This window comes from Spinacia oleracea, chromosome 6, assembly GCF_020520425.1.
Source record: "Spinacia oleracea cultivar Varoflay chromosome 6, BTI_SOV_V1, whole genome shotgun sequence".
In the NCBI taxonomy this organism is placed as follows: domain Eukaryota; kingdom Viridiplantae; phylum Streptophyta; class Magnoliopsida; order Caryophyllales; family Amaranthaceae; genus Spinacia; species Spinacia oleracea.
The window spans coordinates 126,733,700-126,742,738 of record NC_079492.1 but is presented as its reverse complement, the minus strand read 5'-3'; the positions used below and the strand labels follow the sequence as shown (position 1 = coordinate 126,742,738).

Here is a 9,039-nt window from a genome sequence, read left to right as displayed (position 1 = left end):
TACAAATTTGCAATAGTCTAAATCAGCAATTATCGTACGATACGGATTAGATAAAATGAACGAGCTAAAGCCTAATAAAGGTACTCCGTAGTTTTGTTGGTCGAAGAAATATGATGACAAAATGAAGTCTAAATTAGCAATAGTCTAAATTAGCAAATGTGTAGTTGGTCAAAGAAATAAATGAGCACATGTGAAGTTGGACTTTTATGCTGTAAAAAATAGTTTGAAAAAGTTACTCCACTAAACATAGCTGTTGGCCTGCTGCTAGGTGCAGACTGCAGACCAAAGAAATCACTCAGACCAAAGTTACTCCACTTGTATTTTCAAGGCCTTTGGTTTCTCCGTAGCGTATACAGGAAGCCAAAACCAAAGAATGCTCGCACCGTTTTGACATTTTTTACTATTCACATAATTCACTTTGACCCTATTTTATTTCTAATATATAAAAACAAATATTAGTATATAATATATTGTTGGCTTCATCTTATATATATTTTCAAAATATTAATATTTTTATAAATTTTTATAATATGTAGTTAAAGATATTGGTGATCAAAGATGTACATTGACAAGCGTGTCCAATCGAAACGGTGCAAGTATTAAGGGACGGAGTCACGTAGGGAGTACTCACTACTCTTTCCTGTTAGGGCTTTATTTAAGTACAAACTTTTGTATAAAGCGGTCTTTCTTGTAAGACCACCTTATAACTGAGTTGGGCTTAATTTTCACGGATCAACACGCGGATCTTGGGTATTCGGGTTCACAGGCGGGTCTGACAATTCAGATACTATAAAATCCTCTTTGTCCATTTCTTTTCGTTTTATTTGTTAATTATTTCTCTCTCATCAACGGGACTCTCTCCCTCTCCGCCTCTCCCTCTCCTCGAATTGCCGCGCCGCCGTCGTCGTTTGTACCTCGCCGCCGACGCCGTCGTCTGTACCTCGTCGTCGCCATCCGTACCTCCGCGTTGTTGAGGTAAATCTTCCATCTCTCTCCTCCATCCTCCATCCTCCTTCAATTCTTTAACTCTTCAATTCTCCTTCATTCCATCCTTAATTCTTCTCTCCATTTTGACTTGCTGTTCAGATCGGTGGGCCAAAGGAAGGAGAAGAGCCGCGGTTTCGCCGTCGAAGTCTTTGTCTCCTAGTTTGATTGTTAGTATCCGGCGAGCCACCGCGTGACGGCGATTGTGATGGTCGTTACCGATGTGGATTTTCCGTGAAAGATGCTTCATCTCCGGCAATTCCTCTCGTCGCTGCTGCATCCAAGGTATATCTCTCTCTTTCTCTCCTCACTTTGAGCGTCCTTTTTCTTTCAGTTCCTTTTCCAAATTGAAATCTAAACCTTAATTGAATATCCGATTATCTAAATAAGGAATTCTGGCGTTTTATTTCAAATCAATTGGTTTCATTTCTTTTCTAGGGTTTATGTTAATTACTAATTGCAATTAGTGATTCGGTTCGAGTTAATTAGAATTCAGTATGTCAACTTGAAGATGTTGAATCACAGTAGTATTTTTCAGTTGTTGAATCAGCTGTTACAGTCTCATTTCCCTCATTTTTTGTTTGAATTTTGCGTGTACTAAATAGGAGTAATTGTTTCTGTTGAACGATTTAAGTTGCCGAAGCCCTATGAGCTATGCGGCAGAGTCTACTGTGACACCTGCCGCTTTGGTTTCGTGTCTGCAAAAGAATTTCTTACTTGGCTTAGTGCCTTAATGTAGTTGTTGCTTTTGTTTCTTGCTGTTGCGTTTTTTTATGTTATTTTGTGATATCTATTCTGTTGATATCTGCAGCTGAGGTTTTTGACACAGGAGCCACAGTTCAGTGGAGCTGCAATGACACATGAGCCACAGTTCAGTGGAGCTGCAATGACACATGAGCCACAGTCCAGTGGAGCTGTAATGACACATGAGCCACAGTTCAGTGGAGCTGCAATGCCACGACAATTCTGGTACAAGATTGGTTTTCAGAAACACAACCAACACGTACTCAAGGTGCACACTGTGATGTAGTGCTGTGAGCCTGTGATGGTCAAGAATCCCTAGCCACACCATTGAGGTCCGATTTATTGTCACAGGCTTCAACGGCATGAGATCTTAAGGCCGCCACGCTAACAACATTGTTATTGATTTATTTTATGTATTTTAGAAATGATTAAATTGGTTTTAGTTAACAATACTTTTGTAATATTTAGTTATAAATTTTATCATTTTGTTACATTCTTTTGCAATAAAGTCGTTTTTTCTTTAGTTAAGAATAATTATGTTTTAGTTAAGAAGAAATTCATTGTAGTTAAAGTTAAATTTGTATTAGTTGAAACTATTTTTTGTTTTAGTTATGAATAAAGTCGTTTTAGTTAAGATTAAATTTGTTTTAGTTAACAATAAATTTTTGAGGTTTATTTATGATTTAATAAAAAATTGTTGTGATTTTATGAGTTTAGTTAAGAATAGTTTTGTTTTAGTTAAGAATAATTTTATTTTATTTAAGTTACAATTGTTATAGTTAAGAATAGTTTCGTTTTAGTTATGAAAAATTTTGTTGTAATTAAAATAATTTTGTTTTAGTTAATTTGAAATTCAATTAGTTAAGCAATATAACCAATTAGTTAAGTACTGGAATTAATTAGTTAAGCAACAAAATCAATTAGTTAAACACTATGACCAATTAGTTAATCATTGGAACTAATTAGTTAAGCACCGTGACCAATTAGTTAATCATTGGAACTAATTAGTTAAGTGATGCAACCAATTAGTTAATTAATGAAACTAATTAGTTAAGTAATGCAACCAATTAGTTAAGTAATGAAACTAATTAGTTAAGTAATGCAATCAATTAGTTAATCAATGGAACTAATTAGTTAAGGAATTGAACCAATTACTTAAAGAATAGAACCAACTAGTTAAGCAATGGAACCAATTACTTAATCAATGGAACTAATTAGTTAAGCAATTGAATAAATTAGTTAATCAACGGAACCAATAAATTTATAGTTATAAAGAAAGTATTAATTAAGCCTGGAATTCAATTAGTTAAGCAATAAAAATAATTAGTTAACCTATTAAACCAATAAGTTAATCAATGGAACCAATTAGTGAAGATTGAATTCGTTTTAAGGTGGAAATAAATTCTTTTTAGTTAATAATAATTTTGGTTTGGTTATGATTTTTTTTGAAATTTAGTTATGATTTTCTAAGTTGAGCCTGATATTCAATTAAGTTAAGCATGACATTCAATTAGTTAAGCAATGAAATTCAATTAGTTAAGCAATGAAACCATTTAGTTAAACTTGAAATTCAATTAGTTAAGCTATGCAACCAATTAGTTAAGCATGACATTCAATTAGTTAAGCAATGAAACCAATTAGTAACTTGAAATTCAATTAGTTAAGCCATGCAACCAATTAGTTAAGCCTGACATTCAATTAGTTAAGCAATGATATTTAGTAGTTAACGCAATGAAACAAATTAGTTAAGAAATAAAACCAAATAGTTAAACCTAAAATTCAATTAGTTAAGCAATGAAACCAATTAGTCAAGCATGACATTCAATTAAGTTAAGCATGACATTCAATTAGTTAAGCAATGAAACCATTTAGTTAAACTTGAAATTCAATTAGTTAAGCTATACAACCAATTAGTTAAGCATGACATTCAATTAGTTAAGCAATGAAACCAATTAGTTAAACTTGAAATTCAATTAGTTAAGCTATGTAACCAATTAGTTAAGCATGACATTCAATTAGTTAAGCAATGATATTTAGTAGTTAACGCAATGAAACAAATTAGTTAAGAAATAAAACCAAATAGTTAAACCTAAAATTCAATTAGTTAAGCAATGAAATCAATTAGTCAAGTCTTACGTTCAATTAGTTAAGCAATAAAACTCTAAGTGTATTAATATTTAACTTAGAGGCTGTCTAAGGGACTCGAATATTCTGACCTGAATATCAATCATTCCTAAATCTAAGACTATTTGTGTCTATATCTGAACCGTCATGCCCATATTCACTTGTTGAACCGAAAAAATGCCAAAACAATAACAAAAACGTCACGAGAAATAGCATAGAACCATTTTTTTTTACTAAAACCATGAATAACAAAGTTCACCAGCTCATACAAAATTTCAGAAACAAAAAATTACTCAAATGCAAAAAATATAACTAAAAACCATTTCGTAACTAAAGATAAGAAAATTATCACTAAAACCATACAATTTATCACTAAAACCATACAATTTATTACTAGAACCATGAATAACTCAATGGAATTAGAACACAACTGACAATTCTTCACTCCTCAGTTCCTGCTTCTAACACCCAACCAGATAAAAATAACATTATTCTCAAACATTAAAGCTTCATGATGCTACCGTCGCCGTCGCCGGCCGTCGTGGTGTCGATCCGAAGACTCGTCTTCTCCTTCTTTTCTCGTTGTTCCTTGCAGCAAGCTTCCACCAACTGCACCTCCACCACCTACTTCTGTCATTTGACTCTACCGCACCTCCACCATCTTATCGAAACCCACCGTCTTCCTAGCAGCACTAGCCGCATCTCCACCACCGTCATCGCCACCTCTTGTCATATCTACCAAATTCATCAAAAACCTAAATCGCAATTCAACAAAATCAAAGAAATAAAACCGAAAACCTGAAAACTTCAAGCGGAATCCATGGCCGCGAGCATCTATGGTCGGCGGAGAATACGAGGCGGAGAGGAGGAGAGATCGAGGAAGGAGAAGATAGAATGAAGGTGGCTAGGGTTTTGTAGGGACGGCGACGAGGAGGTAGTGCTTGAGTTTTGGAGGAGAGAGGGAGAGAGGGGGCTGAGATCCAGAGATTTTTGGAGGAGAGAGAAAGAGGCTAAGAAGAGAGAAGGGGAAAGTGAGAAACCAGACAAAAAAATCGATTTATATCGCGCGTGAGCCCACGCGCGCGTGGTTGTCTCACCTGATCTTTCCTACACGCGCCTGTGAGGCGGTCTTACCGAAAAGTAGCTGTTATTTAAGACAATTACTCTGTATTCAACCCATTTCACCTTCCCTGTAAAACAAATCCCCCATTTTCTCTCTCTTCTTTTTCGTCTTTATCACTCCAAATTTAACTATATATTTTCTTTGTTCCAGATTTCAATCTTACTCATAATCAATCAATTCTTCAATTACAATTTCATCAAACTTTTTTCCTTCTTAATTATAAAAGATGTTTTAATCCTTTGTTATTTTTCTGGTGTTCTTGGATACTACTAGTGTTTGTAAAAGTTTTTTAGTGGTTTATTGAACAATTAATCAAGACTGGCGAGTTTGGAGGTTTAGTAAATGGCGGGTCAGCTTGGTCTACGCCAACCATTTCTTGGGTTGAAAGCCATTAGAGTTCAAATTTTCGGGTTTAGAAGCTTTATTTTGGGAGTTCGGTATTCAAAGTTATCTTCTGTGAAAGAAAAAGAAGAAGAAGAACGGAGCGTGGTTAGAGTGCAATTCGACCATAGTTTCTCTGTCTAATTAATTTTCTATGGTGTTCCGTTGAAGGTATAATTTCTTTAACTATTTACTATTTTTTTTGACTTACCTCGTTTCAATATGTTGTTAGTTATGTTCTTATTATGTTTTATATGTTTCAATTATGTTGGTTTATATAGTTGAATACTTGAATCTAGTAGTTTGAAGATTAAATGAAAAATGATTATGATACAATATTAAATATATCGGGAAAATTGAGAAGATATATAATTAATAAAGTTAAAATGATGGGTGTGTTTTTATCTACTTGTCATACAAAGAATATGGACAAGCCAACTATGGTCGACTTGAGGTTGTCTAAATCGATACTGGGTATACCATAACAATGGTATACTAGGGACATGTTGGTAATTTTAAGTGGAGTAAAGGTGGGTGGCCCACCATTAATTATAACTTCAGATATTTTCAACTTCTCTCTCTAAAAATCTGTTCCAAAATTTGAATTTCAATTTTTTTTTTTAATTTCAGTTTTTTTTTTATTTCTATTTTATAATTTACTGATTATTAATTTAATGTAATGTAAAAAATCAGGTGGGTTTCATTTTTACAGTTTCTTTCCAAAATACGGTTCTTTCGTCTTCTTCCTCCTTGCGTGCTCTCCCGCTTATCTTTGTTAGGCGTGATAGAACAATCAGATTAATAGTTTAAAAGTTTTATAAAAGGGCGAGGAAAGCGATTAAATCTTGCGAAGGGACACATTACGACGCACCCTTGAGAGGTGTGTCACGGTTCTCAGAAAACTAACCACTTTGGCTTTGCTATTTCTCTTTTTATTTAACGAATCTCAAGTTTCCGGGCAAGGTTCCAGTATCCGGGCTTAATTTTTTAGCTACAAGGGACAGGATACGTTCTGTTCGATTTTTGGATCGATTGCGACAGAACGCGGGATCAATTTCGCAGCGTGATCGAGGCTTAGGATTAGGGGTTGGAGTCGATACTCAGAATATGAATTGTGTGTTGGTTTCACGTCGAATTTGGGGCTGTATTTATAGAAAAGAGTTTGTGGAAAGATAGAATTTTAGAGCACTAATCCAAGAAGAATTAGGAGAGAACACGTACCCAGGTAATTTCAGCGCCCAGGGCTGGGCGCCGAAGATTTTGGCGCCTAGAGCCAGGCGTTGAAAATAGGGTATGGGCCGTATTTCCTTGTCAGATTTGGACTCGTGGAATACGGAGTCTGTAATACCCCAATATTTATGATTTCATAAAATATATTATATAGCCAAAACCAAATTACTTTTATTGTTAAACGACTTACGTGATTAATTAGCATGTTTTATGGTCTCGGAAAGGAAAACTCTTACTTATTTATTTATGCTTTAATAAAACTCTCGTACATATATATATTATGTGTGAGAGTATAAATAGTAGTTTAAACCCTAGTTTTTTTTATCAAAACTTATCAGCCGTTTTTATTGATTTTATTTTCTCAAACAAACCATTAAAGTCAACCTCCTATTATAGTCTATCATCCCACTCAAAATTGTTAATCCCTCTTTATTTTCTATTAATTACCATGCGAGTAAACAACAACTCACTCGTGTGTTTTCATTGTCAGAATTTGCAGCCCGTTATTTATCGATTATCGAGTATGTTATATTCGGAAAGGTAATCACACGTGCTTAGTCTATTCGTATTATCTGCATATGTTAATTGCAATCATGCACACTTAGTCTCTTTAAATTATTTGTATATATATTGGTTGAAATCATGTATAGATCTTTAGAGTTGTTTGGTTATATGACTAAATTTGTAGTGATGATCGCCAAGGTTATATTTACACTCATAACTATGTATATTATTTTACGATGCGATGTACTTGCGTGATGTTTTGAGTTTGCTGATTGTTGCTATTTTTTATGAATTATATTCATGGTTTGATGTACTTGCGTGTATGTGAATTGTATCAAAGCCTTAGATTGGTGATTATTCTTGATGAGATGAATTCAATTTTGGGAATTAAGTGTATAATTATTTTAAGATCAAACAATTCGAGTAGTAGTTTTAAGTATTAGACTTGTTGCGGAAGAAACTAAAGGATTATGCAAAAATAGTTTCGAATGTTAACTTCATTTGGGAATTTGTGCCAATGTTGAGTATTGTTTATTAAGTCTAGATGGTTACTGATCATATTATTAGAAAAGATTGAGAATGATTATTATATTTTTGGTTTGAGGCTCAATGTTACAAACCTTAGTGCTTGGCATGTTGGTAAGGAGATGATAACCATTAGTAGAGGAGCAAGATACAATCTTTATTTTTTTTCTTTATATCTCCAAAGTCAGATTTGGTCCAAAAGTGACCTTGACTCAGAGAGTCTTTCTAGTAGCTATTGAGAGTTTCAAGTTTTTATACTTGGTTTATTTATTCGAATTACCCATGTCCAAGGCTAGGTAAAGAACAACGAGCTAGGCACATATATATTGGTTTAAGCAAAGTTACTAGAGGAAGGATCATATTATTATATTCGAGGTTCAATTGATCAAAGAGAAGATCTATAGTGTTTATAGAGTAGGGAGTTAGTTTTATCTCTAGGATCATACTTGAAATGTAGTTTCATACTACATTGTTTAGATGAGCCTTTATTATTCTACATTAGTATGTTTTTGTTTATTACAGGTGATTACTCAGCTTTTTGCTGACGTGTGTGTTTATTTTCTATGTGTGTTTGCGGCCATGTCTTTTTCTCATGGTGGCCCTGCGACGATCCTTTTGGAATTTGTCCTCTAGGGTGAGCAGTCAAGATTGATTGGAGCCGATTGATCATGAAGGATCGCAGTTACAAGTTGAAGGATCTCAAGTATTATCGTTTAGTCTTTTATGACAGTTTAATGTTTTTCAGTTGTACAGTTGTAAATAGATCACCTAGTAATCGAATTGTAACAGTTTGAGTTTTGTAAGCCTTAGCACTTGACAATGTAGTCAAGTGTGGCGGTGATACCTCCGATATAGGTGTAAGCTTCCGCAAAATTTTTATAAAGTCTATATATCTCTTTTTTATTTCCAGTCGGTATATCGGGGGTGTTACAGAGTCTTTGAGACTTATTTGAGTCTTTTAGTGCGTATTAACTTTATGACGGAATGCGTCTGGGCCCGTTACGAACTCTAGGTTCGTTAGGATTTTAATTAATACGTAACTCTTATTTTCGAGCTATACTAGGAACAGGATTCCTCTTGCAAATTATATCTCTTTTAGGATTTTTGTTGGAGTGCAACACCTAATTCTGACAGGTTTCTATCTTTTATGATTTGCCACTTTTAGAAGCTACCTTTTACGACAGTTACTATTTTTAGCAGGTTTCTATAAATAGCAGTTTTGGTTGAAATGAAAAGGGTGATTGAGATTCGTTATTTTATAGGAGATGCGTTGCCAAGTGGAGATTTTATATTCTCATCATCGAACCTTCCCTTTCGGGAATGGGGACAAAAGTAGGTGTCTACACTTACTAGCTCAGCATAAGTAATTGAAGGGACATGCGTTAAACTATTAAACTATTCTGAATTGATTTTAGCAATATGCA

At 34.2% G+C, this 9,039-nt stretch overlaps 2 long non-coding RNA genes across 2 annotated transcripts; both read left to right on the top strand.

Moving 5' to 3' along the window:
- The first annotated feature begins 746 nt into the window (after window positions 1-746).
- LOC130464368 (uncharacterized) lies at window positions 747-2,329 on the top strand. Its single transcript, XR_008924757.1, has 3 exons — window positions 747-975; window positions 1,087-1,269; window positions 1,796-2,329. It is a non-coding gene; the product is annotated as an uncharacterized lncRNA (long non-coding RNA).
- Window positions 2,330-5,034: 2,705 nt separating this feature from the next.
- Window positions 5,035-8,520, top strand: LOC130462779 (uncharacterized). The gene is made up of 3 exons (XR_008923548.1): window positions 5,035-5,527; window positions 7,077-7,126; window positions 8,249-8,520. It is a non-coding gene; the product is annotated as an uncharacterized lncRNA (long non-coding RNA).
- Window positions 8,521-9,039: the final 519 nt, after the last annotated feature.